We start from the raw sequence: 12,307 nt of genomic DNA on the forward strand, positions 1-12,307 counted from the left end.
CTTCTTATAGTTTTCTGGTCTCTATTTCACTTTTTCCACTCTGATCTTCGTTATTTCCTTCTGCTAAATTTGAGCACATTTTTTTCTTCTTTTTCTAGTTCCTTGAGATGTAAAGTTAGGTTGTTTATTTGACATCTTACTTTTTTCATATTGTAGGCATGTATTACTATAAAATTCCCTCTTAAAAGTGCTTTTCCAGTATCCCATAATATGCCGTTTCCATTTTAATTTGTGTCAAAGTATTTTTTTATTTCCTTTGTGATTTTTTTTGACTCACTGGTTGTTCAGAACTGTGTTGTTTAATTTGCACATATTTGTGAATTTTCCAGTTTTCTTCCTATTATTGATTTCTACATGGTATAATTTCAATCTTCTTAAATTTGCTAAGCCTTGCTATGTGACCTGTCATAGGATCTATTCTGAAGAATGTTCCATCTTCAGTTGAGAAGAATGTATATCCTGCTGCTGGTGGATAAAATGTTCTATGTCTGTGAGGTTCATTTGGTCTAAAGTACAGTTCAAGTCCAGTGCTTCTTTGTTAATTTTCTCTCCAGATAAAAATGTTCTGTCTATGTCTGTGAGGTTCATTTGGTCTAAAGTACAGTTCAAGTCCAATGTTTCTTTGTTGATTTTCTCTCCAGATAATCTATCTACTGAAGTCTCCCACTACTCTTGTATTATCTAATTCTCCCTTCAAACCTGTGTTTAATATATCTATTATATATTAATATATCAGTTTCTGATGCACCTTTATGAATGACTGTTAGATCTTCTGGATGGGTTGATCCCTTTATCATTATATAAATGACCTTCTTCATCTCTAGTTATAGTTTTTGTCTTAAAGCCTATTTTACCCAGTGTAAGTATAGCTACCTGTGCTCTCCTTTGGTTTCCACTTGCATGAAATATTTTTTTCTGTCCCTTTACTTTCAACCTACATGTACCCTTAAAGCTGGAGTAAGTCTCTTATAGGTGGCATGAAAATAGTTGAGCCTTATTTTTTAATCAATCCAGCCACATTAGGCCTGTTGATTAGAAAATTCAATCCATTTACATTTAAAGTAATGACTGATAGGTAAAGACTTACTAATGCTATCTTATTGTTTCCAGTTCTTTTATACTTGCCTTGTTCCTTTCATCTCTTGCTGCCTTCCTTTGTGAACTGATGATTTTCCAGTGGTATGCTTTGATTCCGATATCTTTCATCTTCCATATTTCTGCTGTAGATTTTTGCTTTGTGGTTACCATGGTTTTATGTAACACATCTTCTAACAGTCTATTTTATACTGATAACAACTTAACTTTGATCACATACAAAAACTCTACCCTTTTATTCTCCCCTGCTTTGTTTTTGATGTCACAATTTACCCGTATTTATATTTTATATTTTAAAATTATTATAGCTATTTTTAATACTTTCATCTTTTAATACTAGAGTTAATATACCATCATATTATAGTATTAGAGTATACTAAATCTGACTATACAATTACCTTTATCAGCATGTTTTATATTTTCATGTTCCTAATTAGTGTCCTTTCATTTCAGCTTGAAGAACTAACTCCTTTTAGCATTTTGTAAGGCAGGTCTAGAGGTAAATTCCCTCAGCTTTTATTTAGCTGGGAAAGTTTATATCCCTCCTTCATTTCTGAAGAACAGCTCTGCTAGGTAAAGTATTCTTGGTTGGCAGGTTTTTTTTTTTCCTTTCACCACTTGGAATATATTATCCTACTCTTTTATGGCCTGTAATATTTTTGCTGAGAAATACACTGATAGTCTAATGGGGGAGGGGGTTACCTTATAAGTTACAAACTTTGTTTCTCTTGCTTTTAAAATCTTTCCTTGTCTGTGACTTTGACAATTTTATTATAATGTGTCTTGAAGGGATTTCTTCATGTTCAGTTTGGCTGGTGACCTATGAACACTATGAACTTGGATGTCCAAATTTCTCCCTAGATTTGGAAAGTTCTTAGCCATTATTTCTTTAAATAGGCTTCCTGCCCCTTTTTCCCCATCTTCTCCTTTTAGAACGCCAATGATTCACAAATTGGTCCACCTATCATGAAGGCTTTCTTCACTCTTCCTCATTTTTTTCTTCTTTTCCAGTCAGGTTTCCTCTGACTGTAAAATTTCAAAGTTCCTGTCTTTAATTTCACTGATTCTTTCTTCTGCTTGATTAAGCCTATTGTTGATGTGCTCTACTGCATTTTTTCCCCATTTCATTCACTGAATTCTTCAACTCCAGAATTTCTGTTTGGTCCTTTTCATTATTCCTAACACTGTGATAAATTTTTTATATTGTTAATGTACTGTTTTCCCGATTTCACTGAACTGTATTTCAGTGTTTTCTTTTTAGCTCATTAAATTTCCTTAAAACAGCTTTTTTGAATTCTTTATCAGATAAATTGTAGATCTCCATGTCTTTGGATTCAGTTACTGGAAGATTATTGTGGTCCTTTGGTGTCATATGTTTTCCTGGTTTTTCTTTTTCTTTTCTTTTTTTATTTAAATTCAATTAGCTTCCTTGGTTTTTCATGTTTCATGGAGTCTTGTGTTATGGTCTTCACATTTGAAGTAGCAGTCACCTCCTCCAGTCTTTACTAATTGCCATCAAGGTAGAAATACCTTCCATGTTCCTCTTAGAGATTCTGCAAATTTCTCAACCTTCCATGAACCTGCTCCATGCTTCTTGCTCACTTTTGTGGCAGAATTCTTCAGCATGAATGCCTTCTATTGATTCTACAATGCACCAGGCTAGTGCTGACAGCCTCTCTTTTGTCTTCCCAAAGGTGGCACTATAACTCAAGTTTGTGGTCTCTGCACTGCAGATTCTGCCTGCTTTCCATGTGTATTCATGAACAGTCTTCCAAAGCTTGCTCTTGCCACCACCTTAATGGGTATGCACAGTGAGCCAGCTACAGCATGGGGGATAGGGGGTAGTGTGAGGCACACAAAACTGGATGCTGATAGGCCAGTGGGGGGATCCATGGGTGGGGCTTTCCCAGCAGTTAATGGGTGGGCTTCTTGATAGAGTCTGCTGTATAGTAGGTTCTGTGTCTCTTTAATGCCACCAAAAAATCCTATGTGCCATTTTGCCAAACTCTTTCTACCTCTCAGTCATGGAACTCCCAATTTAGTACTCTGGAGAGGACAAGACAGAAATGAGACTCTCTGGGCATCTGCAGAGCTGGAGAAGCTGGATGCTCACTCACATGCTCTCTCTTGCCCTCACAGGAGAAATTATGGGCGTAAAAAGATTTCCTCTGGCCTTTGTCTATGCTACCCTGTGGTAAAGTTGATGCAGGTAAAGTGAAATTTTTCCTATTACCCACTCCAATGTATCCAAACTCTTACTTTCTGCTCCAACAAACTGCTGGGTCTTCACCTATAGAAACCTAGACATCCACAAAGGTTCTCTCATCCAAGTATGATTGTCTTCAGAAGCTCCAAAATGACAAAAGGGTCACTTCAGGGTACACAGCTGGGACTGAGATCTGTCTGCCTATTACCCAATGCACAGGTAAGTGAGACTTCTCCTGGAACCCTTGTTGTATGCAGAATGCTACAGGTCCCCCAAAACACTTTTGTTTGTGGATGGATACAGAATATTTGTTTTTGAGAGTGAGAACAAAAACTAGGGACATCTTATGGCACCATGATGCTGACATCAAGTATACCAGTAACACATTTTATATATTCGCCCATAATAAAAGATAACCTATGCCAATGGGGAATCCTAATACAGGAAAATATGGACTTAAAATAGAATAAAACACACAACTGCATGCAATCAAAACTAAATGATGACAACCCATTATCTATAAAGGAAGAATAGCAAAGAGTTAAAAAGGCATAGGATTAGCATATGCTTCCAGGAAGATGAATGAGACATACTTTTCACTATTCCTTCTGCTAAGTACAATGAAAAACTGTGGACATATATGTAATATATACATAAATATATGTATATATATTTCACACATACATCATCATACATAAAGCATAGATATATCATCATATATAAAAAAAACTCTAGAAATAAATATTTTTTAAAAAATAGGAAAATTCTGAAAGGTAGAGAGAAAAAGGCAGACCAACTAGGGACCCTGAGATGCAAGAAAGAACACAGTGGTGAATTCCCTAGACTTTCTTTTACCTTATACACATCTGCTATTTGAAGCTGAAAAGGCTAGAAACCAAGAAATACCAACAGGCACAGACAAAAAAAGACTGTTCTCTCTAGCTTAAGAACCAGGAAAGAGTCAGCCTGTCAACAAAGAAAACACCTTAGTAATAACCAATATATTGCTTCCAAACATGACCAAAAAAGAAAGAAAGAAAAAAAGCTATGGCCCAACTCTCACCCACACAAGCAAGGCTAACTGGACAGATTGGACTTTCATCTTCACTGGACTATAACTAACACATTCAAACCTTGCACTGGTATAGTGGCTGAAAAGGCCTACTTGGGAGTCAAGACTTTCTACCCAAGTGGGCAATAACAAACCACCACCACTGAGTAGCAGTGGAGACTACCTGAACTTCTACCCCTAACCAGCATTAATGAGATGACTCCATCACTCCCCTATGGTGTCCGAAGAGGCCTAAGAGAGAGTGGGGGCTTTCACCACTGTTCAGCAGTAACAAGGCCACCACCCTCCTCCTGGTGGTATCAGAGGCCACATGGGGAACAGCAGAAGGCTCTACAATGCTTTCCAGCCAGTGAATAATCAGTGGAAGACTACTAGAAAGCTAGAATTCCTACACCTATTCAACAGTAACAAGGAGCCTGCACCATTCAGTGTCAACAGAGGCTGAGTGGGAAACATGGACCTCAACCCCCACTTGGCACTAATGAGGCAAATCCTGTCCTTCCCCTACAGTAGCACTGTCACAAAAGCCAGATAAAACAAAAGGTTTAAATAAAAGTAGTATCTCGTAACATAATACCCAAAGGTCCAGGTCTTGTCATACCAAGAACCAGGAAGATCTTAAATTGAATGGGAAAAAAAAAAACAATGCATGCCAACACCAAGAAAATAAAGATGTTAGAATTATCTGACATATTTTAAAGGAGCCATCATAAAAACGTTTCAGTGGGTAATTACAAATATGTGTGAAACAAGAGAAAGAAGACAGTCTCAGCAAAGAAACAAAATATTTCAACAAAGAAACAGAAGATGCTGGATGGGGTTAACAGTAGAATGGAGGGGACAGAGGAAAGAAGCAGTGAGCCATAAATCAGAAAAATTTAAAATGACAAACACTGACTGATATTGTGATACAATAATACATATTTCTTCATCCCCAAATCCCTGACACAAGAGTTTCTAAAACTCTTGGGATTTCTGGATAAGAAGAATAGGAAAAGCATCAACTTTATTATTCATGATAAGTCACTTTCAACTGTACTGGGGTTTATGCTAATGAATTGACCCCTGGTGGGCCCCCAGACAGCTTCAGAATGGGAGATGCCAGGGGAACCATGTGATTAGAGGGTTGGAAATTTCAGCTCCACTCTCCAACCCCAGGGAGGGGAGAAGGGCTAGAGAATGAGTTAATCACCAAGGGCCAATGATTTAATAAATCATGCCTTCATAATGTAACTCCCATAAAAACAAATGGGGTTTGGAGAGCTTCCAGGGTAATGAACATGAAGTTGCTGTGTGAGGCTGAAATGCCAAAAAGGGGCATAGAGGCTCCATGTCCTGGTCCATATACCTTGCCCTAAGCATCTTTTCTATTTGGCCGTTCCTAAGTTGGATCCTTTATGATAAACTGAAAATGGTAATTAAGTTGTTTTCCTGAGTTCTGTGAGCTGTTCTAGCAAATTATCAAACATGAGAAGGGGACATGGAAACCCTCAATTTATAACTGGTTGATCAGAAGTATAAGAAGTCCAGGACTTGAGATTGGCATCTGAAGTGAAGGTGGTCTTGTGGGACTGAGCCCTTAACATGGGAGGTCTAACAGTGGGTATCCAGACAGTTGTAGAATCGGTTGTTGGTGTGGAAAACTCCACATTTTTTATGTCAGAAGTGTTGAGAGACTAAACAATAAAGAGAAAATAGACTGAAAAAAAATGAAGAGAGACTCGGGCCTATATGACTATGGCAACAACAACAAAATATCTAACATTCTTGACATCAAGTCCTGGGAGGAGAGAAGAAAAACGCAAGGGCAAGGCTTAGAATGTACATGAATAGGATAAATCCTAGTGAGAATATGGAGCAACGGAACTCTCATCCATTGCTGGTGAGAATGCAAAATGGTACAGCCACATTGGAAGAGAGTCTGGCAGTTTCTTATAAAACTAACATACTCTTACCATACAACCTAGCAATTGCACTCCTTGGTAATTACCAAGTGAGCTGAAAACTTATGTCCACACAAAAACCTGCACACAAATATTTTTATAATTGCTTTATTTGTAAATGTCAAAACTTGGAAGCAACCAAGATGTCCCTCAGTAGATGAATGAATAAACAACCTATAGTCCATCCAGATAATGGAATATTATTCAGCAATACAAAGAAATGAGCTGCCAGGGTGCCTGGCTGGCTCCCTCGGTAGAGTGTGCGACTCTTGATCTCAGGGCTGTGGGTTCAAGCTCCACATGGGTACAGAAATACTTTTAAAAAAATAAAATCTTAAAAAAAAAAAAAAAGAAATGAGCTATCAAGCCGCGAAAAGACATGGAGGAATCTTAACTGCATGTTGCTGAGTGAAAGAAGCCAATCTGAAAAGGCTACAATCTATATGATCCCAACTAAATGGCATTCTTTAAGAGGCAGTAAAAAGATCAGTGGTTGCCATGACTCTAAGAGAATGAGGAAAGGAATAAATAGGTGGAGAATGGGGTATTTTTAGGGCAATCAAATTATTCTTATGACACTGCAGTGATAGATACATAACGTTACGCATTGGTCAAAACCATAAAACTATACAACACAAAGAGTGTACCCTAATGTAAACTATAAATAATATTAATAGTACATAAATACTGGTTCACCAAATATAAGAAACATAACCACACTAATGTAGAATGTGAATAGGAGAAGAAACTGGGAGAGGCTCCTTCTACTTTTTGTACAACTCTTCTGTAAACCTAAAAGTGTTCTAAAAAATAAAGTCTAATAAAATTTAAAATTAAAAAAATGAGGGCGCCTGGGTGGCTCAGTTGGTTAAGCGACTGCCTTCGGCTCAGGTCATGATCTCAGGGTCCTGGGATCAAGCCCCGCATCAGGCTCCCTGCTCCACGGGAAGCCTGCTTCTCCCTCTCCCACTCCCCCTGCTTGTGTTCCTTCCCTCGCTGTGTCTCTCTCTGTCAAATAAATAAATAATAAATAAAATTTTTAAAATGACAAAAAACTTCCCAAATTTGGCAAAAGACAAGCCAACATGCTGAAGAAGCTGAGCAAACCCCAAACAGGATAATCCAAAAGAAACATGTATAAAAACACAACACAGTTACATTTCTAAATACTAGAGGCAAAAAAAAAAAAAAAAATCTTAAAAGTAGCGTAGCAAGAGAAAACAATACCTTACCTCTAGTGAAAAAAAAATATTTAAATGACAGTGAATTTTTCACTAAAATCAGAGAGAACCAGCATCACTACTCACAATGGCCAAAGGTGGAAAAAACTCAAGTCTCCATCAACTGATAAGTGGACAAACATACCGTGGTATGTCTATACAGTGGGATGTTATTCAGCCAGAAAAGCAGTTAAGTACTGATACATGCCACATCAATAATGAATCTTGAAAACATTATACTGAGTAAAAGAAGACAGTCACAAAAGGTCACATATTATGTGATTTCACTTATATGAAATATCCAGAATAGGCAAATCCACACAGACAGTAGTTGTCAAGGGCTGGGGGACAGGAGAATAGGTATAAGGTTTCATGTTTGGGGTGATGAAAAGATTTTGGAATTGGATAGCGGTAATGTATGAATATACTAAAAGTCAACATGGAGGGGTACCTGGATGGCTCAGATGGTTAAGTGTCCGATTCTTAATTTGGCTCAGGTCATGATCTTAGTGTCAAGCTCCACGCTTAGCAGGGAGTCTGCTTGAGATTCTCTTTCTCTCTCTCCCTCTGCCCCTCCCTTCTGCATTCACACTCTCTCTCAAATAAATAAATTCTTAAAAAAAAAAAAAATACAGCTTCTGCTTCCGGGTCGGAGCCATGGCAGTGGCAAATTCAAGCCCTGTCAATCCCATGGTGTTCTTTGATGTCAGCATTGGTGGCCAGGAAGTGGGCCGCATGAACACCGAGCTCTATGCATATGTTGTGCCTAAGAGGCAGAGAATTTTAGGCAGTTCTGCGCTGGAGAATTCAGAAAAGATGGGGTTCTGATAGGATACAAAGGGAGCACCTTCCACAGGGTCATAAAGGATTTCATCATCCAGGGTGGGGATTTTGTTAATGGAGATGGTACTGAAGTTGCCAGTATTTAATGGGGGCCATTTGCAGATGAAAATTTTAAACTTAGACACTCAGCTCCAGGCCTGCTTTCCATGGCAAACAGTGGTCCCAGTACAAATGGCTGCCAGTTCTTCATCACCTATTCTAAATGTTTTTGGCTGGATGGGAAGCACTTAGTGTTTCGAAAAATCACTGATGGACTTCTAGTGATGCAAAAGATTGAGAATGTTCCCACAGGCCCCAAAAGTAAGCCCAAGCTGCCTGTGGTGATCTCACAGCGTGGGGAAATATAGTCCAGGGCAAGACTGATCAGGCCTTCCCTTGCTCTGGGTGACGCTCTTGAGTAAGATAATCCGGATTGGCCCCTGTGTTTGCTCCCCTGCCTGCTGTGGCCCTTTTTGATCAAGAGACCTTGGAAATGTCATAGATTAAGAACCCAAGATTTTCCATTTAAGTTTTCAATTGTAAATAAAATTTTGTTTTGTTTGGGGAAAAAAAAACTTATTACAAAAATAACGACATAGACAAAAAAAGAAGTCAAAGCATGAAAAAACAGGTTATGCAAAAATTAATGGAAAGAAAGTAAGAGTTAGTATTAGATAAAGAAGACTCCAGAACAAAGAAAATTATCAGATACAAAAAGTGACATTATATAATGACACAAAGTCAACCACCAAGAAAACATAGCAATCATAAATCTATATGCACTAAACAACAGAATATATTGAAGTGAAACTCACAGAAATAAAAAAAGACAAATAAAAATAAATTCACAATTAGAAACTTACAGAACAACTAAATAGAAAAAGAGCAATGATAAAGAACTCAACACCACCATCGACCAATAGGATCTAGTGATCTAGTTCTATGAATACAGAACACTCCACTCAACAAAAGCAGATATACATTCTTTTCAAGTGCCCACAGGACATATACCAAGATAAATCATATCCTGGGCAAAACCACAAATGTCAACAAATTTAAAACAATCAAAATCATAAACAGAATGTTCTCTTAACCACAGTGAAATCGAACTGGAAATCAATCACATAAAAATAACATAAGAAAAATCTGCAAATGCTTGGATATAAAACAACATATTTCTAAATAATCCATGCATCAAAGAGGACTTTTCAGAGTAAATAAAAAAATTACACTGAACTGAATTAAAATGACAAAACAATATATCAAAATTCGAGGACACAGATAAAGAAATGCTGAAAGGGAAATTACTGGCATTAAATGCATATATTATTTTTTATTGTTTCAAGTCTTTATTTAAATTCTAGTTAGTTAACATATAGTGTAATATTGGTTTCAGAAGAGTAATTTAGTGATTCCTCACTTACATATAACACCCAGTGCTCATCACCCCTCCTTGATATCCATCAACCATTTAGCCCATCCCCTGCCTACCTCCCCTCATCAACCCTCAGTTTGTTCTCTATAGTTACAAGTCTCTTATGGTTTGCATCACTCTTTTTTTTTCCTTTACCCTATGTTCATCAGTTTTGCTTCTTAAATTCCACATATGAGTCAGAATGGCTAAAATTAACAACACAGGAAACAACAGATGTTGGCAAGGATATGGAGAAAGGGGAATCCTCTTACACTGTTTTTGGGAATGCAAACTGGTGCGGCCACTCTGCAAAACAGTATGGAAGTTCCTCAAAAAGTTAAAAATAGAACTACCCTACGATCCAGTAGTTGCACTAACTAGGTAATTACCCAAAGGATACAAAACTACTGATTCAAAGGGATACATACACCCTAATGTTTATGCAGCATTATCAACAATAGCCAAATTAGGGAAAGAGCCCAAATGTTCATCAGCTAGAAACAGATAAATATGTGAGGGCACTTGGGTAGCTCAGTTGGTTAAGCTTAAGCATCCGACTCTTGGTATTGGCTCAGGTCATAATCTCAGGGTTGTGAGATTAAGCCCTGCATCGACTCCATACTCAGTATGGAGTCTGCTTGTCCCTCCCCTTCCCAAATGACCCTTCCCTTCCCCCCTCGTATGCACGCACACACATTCTCTAATAAAATCTTGAAAAAAAAAAAAAAAGATGTGGTATATGTATATATATATAATGGCATATTACTCAGCCATCAAAAAGAATGAAATCTTGTCATTTACAACAACATGGATGGAACTAGAGTGTATTATGCTAAGTGAAATAAGCCAGTCAGAGAAAGACAGATGCATATGTTATTAAAAAGGAAAACTGCATGGGCCACCTGGCTCAGTCAATAGAGCATGCGACTCTTGATCTTAGGGTTGTGAGTTCAAGCCCCATGTTCGTCATGGAGCCTACTTAAAAAACTAAATAATTTTTTTTTAAACTTTAAAAATAAAATAAAAAGGGAAATTGCAAATCAATAATCTAAGCTCTCTCTTCAAGAAATTAGAAGAGCAAAATAAAACCAAAGCAAGCAGAAAGAACAAAAAGAGTAGAAATCAACAAAATTTAAAACAAGAAAAACAATAGAGAAAATATAAAGCTCGTCTTTGGAAAGATCAATAGAACTGATTAGGGGTGCCTGGGTGGCTCAGTCAGTTAAGTGTCTGCCTTCAGCTCAGGTCATGATCTCAGGGTCCTGGGATGGAGCCCCAAGTCAGGCTCCCTGCTCAGCGGGGAGTCTGCCTCTCCATCTCCCTCTACCACTCCCCTGCTTGTGTTCTCTCTCTGTCAAATAAATAAAATCTTTTTTTAAAAAACAGAACTGAAAGGGGAAAGATGGCGGAGGAGTAGGGGACCCTATTTCAACTGGTCCCTGGAATTGAGCTGGATAACTACCAGACCACTCTGAGCACCCACGAAACCAGCCTGAGATGTAAGAAGATCTGGATCTCTATAAACAGAATATCCCAGGCAGTTGGTTTTGAGGTACGAAGCGGAGAGCCGTGATCCTGCGGGCAGATATCGGAGGATAAACGGCGGCGGGAGGGTACCTGGACATGGGGAAACTACACCGCTGGTGAGTGACAGCCTTGTGTGCTGCGGTCGGGGCACAGACTCACAGGCTGGTAGCATCGGGAAAGAACTTTAGGGCAGCTCCTGGGGTGGAAAACCAGACCGGCGGGGTCGCGCGCACACAAACCGCAGCCTCCCTGGAAAGAAACCGGAGTGAGGGTCACGTGCAGGCGAACTGCAGCCTCTGAGACGGAAACCCGGTGTGCTGGGGTCCCGCTGGTGAACTGCAACCCCTGGGGGTGGAAACCCCAAGCGGCGGAGTCGCGCTCGCAAATTGGGAACGGCTGGCGGTTTTATAAGCACAAGGGGCAGAGACGTGCCCCGACCTGGAGGCAGGACTGGGAGCGCTGCGGAGGGGCCCAAAACTCAGGACGATGCAGTTTATAGCAACACGGATAGAAACGGAGATGGTGTGGCCTGGAGAGCTCACTGAAGAACAGACTGTGGTCTCTCTGCTCTGAGGGAGAGGGTTGGAAACAGTCTCTTCTGCTCCGACTCGTGGAAGAGATGCGGAAAGCCACCAGGGAAAGGCGCCAGAGAACAAAAGCCCCAAAGACTGATTCCCACTGAGCCCATCCCCTGCCACAGGGGCGCAGGGCAACTCTGCCCAAACAGGGTTGCCTGAGAAACAGCACGGCAGGCCCCTCCCGCAGAAGACAGGCTGGGAAAACAAGAGGCCAGCAACCCTAAGGTCCCAAGAAAACAGGTGCAACTTGCTTGGGTTCTGGTCAATAATTTGGACTCTATATATTCCCTCAAACACCCATCAACAGAATGACTAGGAGGAGGAGCCCCCAAAACAGAAAAGAATCAGAGATTATGATTTATGCTGCAGATTTACAAATGGATGCAGACATAACCAAGATGTCGGAGATGGAATTCAGGCTAGCAATTGT

At 39.4% G+C, this 12,307-nt stretch overlaps 1 protein-coding gene and 1 pseudogene across 1 annotated transcript in view; one reads left to right on the forward strand and one right to left on the reverse strand.

The window, feature by feature from the left end:
• DOCK3 (dedicator of cytokinesis 3) overlaps positions 1–12,307 on the reverse strand; it is a 568,243-nt gene that overhangs the window by 366,649 nt on the left and 189,287 nt on the right. The gene's annotated exons all lie outside the window — the stretch shown is intronic.
• LOC123840847 (peptidyl-prolyl cis-trans isomerase H-like) lies at positions 8,190–8,726 on the forward strand (annotated as a pseudogene).

This window comes from Mirounga angustirostris, unplaced genomic scaffold (assembly GCF_029215605.1).
Source record: "Mirounga angustirostris isolate CCGP_5_RB_7025 unplaced genomic scaffold, mMirAng1.0.hap1 SCAF_1, whole genome shotgun sequence".
Lineage (NCBI taxonomy): Eukaryota > Metazoa > Chordata > Mammalia > Carnivora > Phocidae > Mirounga > Mirounga angustirostris.